Raw genomic sequence first — 5496 nt, forward strand, 5'->3', positions numbered from 1 at the left:
CTAAACGGTTCGTCACTGTCTGGGCGCGACTCTTGCATGTCATATACTAAAAGAATAACCTTCATCTGATTTTATTTACATTTCACCAAAATAAACGTTGAAATTGATATAGGTACGTGTACCTTCTTACTTCAAACTTCTTACTGGAAAGAATATGCTGTCGGATATGAGTCAGCAACTTCGATATCACGCAACATTTATATCCAATGTCACAATGTTGAAGAATGTGTCATAATGTATCAAGCTCTTAGTGAAAAAAGAGTATTTTTTTTTACACGTATGTTGAAATCTCATTTGTTTCCATTCAAAGCTGGTCTGAATGAATTGAATAAAGTAACAGCTTCGGGGGATTGCAAAACACAGGCGATCAAGATATCCAGATAATTAATGCCTGGATACTGGATCTAAATCATCACTGCCCGACACAATTTCAAAAGACCCCAAACTTCTATACCTGACAGGAAATAGACGGCGATTCATTGATCTGTGCACGCCTTTCCGCATGTCGCATAATCGCCCTCCACTGACGATAAAAAGTGGTTTCTCAGGAGACAAACAATTCAGGCCGTGTCTAACTTGCTGACAGTTTAATCGGATAACTACATCTCTATAGTGATAAATTGAACACACTGAAACATGAGTTCAACCCTGAACGACAAAACAATAAATAACAGCAACGATATCCCCCGGATCGTCGTGACGTAACACCCTGTATTAAAACAAAAAAAATGGTGCTAAAGGAGATTTTGTTTAGATAATTTCAACAGCCATTAACCCATGAAACACTTCACTCTGCAACATTGCAATGCTCACTATATTTAGCCAGGTGTTTCTAAGGAGATTTAATTAAGAAAGCAGGTTAAAAACATTTGTTTCTATTGAAAAGATTACAATTTTTAGGGCGCTTTATAAGTTGTCAGTGTTACTGTGCTGATTCCGAAAGAGAAGTGCTTATCCCCGCCTCTCAGTTGGTCAAGGGGCAAAACTTTTTTACAGAAGGCTAGAAATGAACACTAAGATGTCGTTGCAGTGCCGTTGCTCGTAGCTTGATAACACTCGAACTGACTTCCAGCTTTGAGGAGTAAAATGAGTCCTATCCAAAGCCACCATCGCTTTTTAATCGCTGTGATATTTTTTTTTTATCCTGTCAACCTTTTATTCATTCTACTTGATAAATAAACATGTGTAACTGTTTTATATGGAACATGGCAGATAGGACCTTATCTAAAACATATAATGAAAACAACATTCCTCCAACCGACGTTGCCCAGAAAACTACCTACTGCAGCCCATCGCTGTCGTTGAAGTCTGTGATTATGCGTTAAGATCTGACCTTGGTACGGTCGAGGTGACCGTATCCCTGCTGCGGCAAGACGTCGACGCACAGTTCGACTGCTGATGGATCTTCCTCTGCTTCCGATAATGTTGTTAGCAGTCTGTACAGCTGTCTGAAATCGACGTCGGAGGTGTTGCATGACAATATAGCGATCCTGACGTCCTGTTGTCACCCGTTGAACGCCTAGGCGTGGCCGATCCCCCACCCTGCCTGTGACTTGGTAGCGCCTTCTGAGACGACTGACAGTTGATGGAGGGACATTTAAGTGTTGTGCAACGTCAGTCTGTGGAGTGCCAGCTCGCAGTATTCCAATGGCCTGGTGTCGCTGATCTTGGGTTAACCGTGGCATGGTGCATATGGACACCAGTTTCAAATCATGATGTGATTTTATAGGGGAGCAATGCGTACTGTTTGAATGCATTTCAAAATTCATGTCGTGCACGTGTATTTCGGACTGCAAGCTGATGGTGTGCATACAACCAAACATGTCTGTACACACGACGACAGAAGACAATTATCACGCTAAGGAACATTTTTCAAAAAATAATCACTTTGTTTTCTCCTCTGTTACTATTCTATAATAAAAAATGTTGATTGCGTTTTCATTGCCTCTCAGTATATTAACATCGTAAACATATTTAAAATTGTGTTGAATCATAATCATGTAAATATTTTGAGAACATGTCGATTCATGGTTGCAATGTTTGGGGTTCAAAAAGTATGAGAACAATGCTAACACGGAGGTCGCACAAGTTGGACGATGTCAGTTGAAAAAGAACGTCTTCGCAATCCATCCTTCTTGCAAGGCAAAGTAAAAACGAAACTTTTTTCAGGAGAATCCACTTTTTTATGTGTAAATGTATTGAGTTTGAGTGAGTGAGTTGGGTTTAACGCCGCTTTTGAGGTAAATATATTGGTCATGTGATGGATCATGTCAGATTTAGACCCGTGAAGATCCGGGCTAGAATAGGTCCTTAGCAACTCATGCATGTCATAAAAGGAGACTATGCATGTTGTAAGAGGCGACTAACGGGACCGGGTGGTCAGACTCGCTGATTTTGTTGATGCATGCCATCGTTTCCCAATTTCGTGGATCGATGCTCATGGTGTCAATCACTGGATTGTCTGGTCCATACTCGATTATTTACAGACCGCCGTCATATGGCTGGAATATTGCTGAGTGCGGCGTTAAACAACAAACAAACAAAGGTCCACAATTAGGTATGTATGCAATTAACTGTATACAAATCAATATTTCGAGAAAAAAAATAAAAAATGATTCTTGATAACGATATTATCACATGGAGCTACTTGAAATATATCTTAACAGACATGAGTAAGAAAAACGTACACCTTTATGGATAACAACTTCTGGTTCATTATGTATAGCGCGTTTCGATGAAGATCTAATTAAGCAATGGTCTATTTTAATTAGGATACAATCACGACTGTATATCCTTTTAATCCTTATCCTCACTGAATATCTGGCTTCACTACACGTGTGCTATTTGGTATTCGTACTGTACATTTGGCTTCACCCAATTATCTGCTTGTTATCTGTTACCGTTGTTGTCAATGTTAATTTGCTGCTTATCACATGTCATGCATATGTACCTCTCATCACTTGGTTGTTTGTCACTCCAAAACGTCCCTATATGCAATAAACAAGCAGTGTTATCCATAAAGCTTTACGTTTTTCTTACTTATTTTGCCAACTTCTAGAATGCCTATCAAACAGTTAAACAGACATGGTTTCAAACACCTATCAAGGGCATGTAGTATCTTTGAGGCCCACTGTACAATGTTCGCGATACCAACGTAGAATTCTTCCCTGTGTGACACTTAGTAATTGTCTGAAAATCAAACTTCGTTCACGAGATATATCAAAATTTAAAATCAATAGTTTACATACTGTGTTGTAAACGTATGTATTCCCAAAACAAATTTGGACCTGGATTGGCAAACAAGCTGCAGGCTTCTTTGAATGCCCCTCCAGAAAAAATGATACAGTGACCAATAATGACATGGTGATTTGGGGATGTAGTACAAAAAATGGTTTCTTAACAACATTTAGACGCGTCATTGAAATGAACGTGATACATATTAGAAGTGAACCAATGTCACCCACAATTGTCAGTCAAATATTCAAACATTTAAACTAACTCGGCCAGATTCAACAATAGAGTTATGGACTGATTGGACCATAACTTCATTCCATACAAAACAAATCACACGTCATCCCTTTACCAGGCACATTCCAATACTTGATTATCCCAATTGTCACACCGGCCGTAGGCCTAAAAGCGAGCCTTTCATGTTATTTGATCTGTAGTGTTTCCAGTGACAGACGCTCGTTCGTCGATCCTTGCAATTGATGGGAGAGGAAATGTGCGCTTTTCTAATCTGGGCGAGATTTATAAATAACTATTAGAATTCGTAAAAGTGTTGCTCGGTGAATGACTTGTATAGAACATTACAACATCGATACAGTATTAAATAATGGCACTTAAAGTTTAATCCCCCAAAACAGAATGTATGCAGTTCTCTAGAAAGCGCCTCAACATCTGACACCTATGTTGTATATGTTGTTTCTTTGTTTCTTGTTTAAAGCCGCACTCAGCAGTATTCCAGCTAAATAACGGCGCTCTGTACATAACCGAGTCTGGACCAGACAATCCAGTGATTGACATGAGCATCGATCCGCGCAATTGGGATACGATGACATGCATCGACCAAGTCAGTGAGCCTGACCACTCGATCCCGTTAGTCGCCTTTTACGGCACGCATGGGTTGCTGAAGACATATTCTACCCCCGATTTTCATGGTTAGCATGTCAGGGGATGACACATGATATTATACCTCAACTACGTCGGATTAAGATCTGAGGCTCTACGCGAGGGGAAATGTGCGTCTATGTTAAAAAGTTTATTTCACCTGATAAAGTTCCCCGTACAACAGATGTTATATACCACCATATATATCGGCAGCTTTCATTAACGATATCATTAATATTATTACACTAATAACGATATACAACTACAGTAGACAATGTATATAACGAACACACTTATGACGAACTAAAATTAGTTATAATCGTAGTTTTCTATAAATCTAGTCTCCATCAAACAATTTTGCCTACAACAGCAGTATATGTACATGGCTGAGTTTTATATTCATTCCAACAACAAGAACAAAATCTGCTTCCATATTAGGTCTTTGAAAGGCATATAGAAGTGATATACATAAGGACGAGAATAATGGATATCAACTTCTTTATTATGAGGAACACAACGTTTCGGAGTATATGCTTACTCCTTCATCATTCACCTGGAGAAGGATTAAGCATATACACCGAAACGTTGCGTTCCTTATAATAAAGAGGTTGACATCCATATATTCTCTTCCTTTTGCATGCATATTGTTATTTATAGACAGGAGCGGTCGGTCAGCCTAGTGGTTAAAGCGTTCGCTCGTCACTCCGAAGACCCGGGTTCGATTCCCGACATGGGTACAATGTGTGAAGCCCATTTCAGGTGACCCCCGCTGGTGATATTGCTGGAATATTGCTAAAAGCGGCGTAAAACCATACTCACTCACTAAGTTATAGACATGGATATTGTATTTCAATTTGTCAGCTGTAGATGTTTAGAAATTTGTAATTTTAGTTTCCATGAATGAGGTTTAAATACAAATATCTCGTTTAACATACTTCAAGTGCAAACATTATTTACTTTCCTTTCCTTTTGTATTTCATTATATTTCAGGTTTAGTTACGTCGTACGATCGAAAGCAATTTGTTCTCTGAAACATCCATTTAAAGTGATTTGTGACAAATTGTATTTTGCAACTTGCCTCTACGCCCTGCGTGCCTTTTCAACGTTTAAGGAATTACCGCTTATGCTAACTGTTAGAATAAGTCTGTGAGAGGAAGAGTCGTGACATACGAGTTGAATTGAGATGAGTTTATGCGGTGCATTTGGGTCAAAGTAGTATGTTTTTACGTCAGTGAAATGAATACAGTTATGCCTTTACCATCTAATGAAACTAGTGATGGACGAGACTGGGTTACAAGATCAATTGCATTTTTTGTAAAACCCATAGACCCTTAAAGTTTTGTCTATAGATTTTCATGGCCTTTTACCTTAAAAATTTTCGGAGTC

The sequence above is a fragment of the Haliotis cracherodii genome, unplaced genomic scaffold, assembly GCF_022045235.1.
Source record: "Haliotis cracherodii isolate W230 unplaced genomic scaffold, xgHalCrac1.p SCAF_5, whole genome shotgun sequence".
NCBI lineage: Eukaryota > Metazoa > Mollusca > Gastropoda > Lepetellida > Haliotidae > Haliotis > Haliotis cracherodii.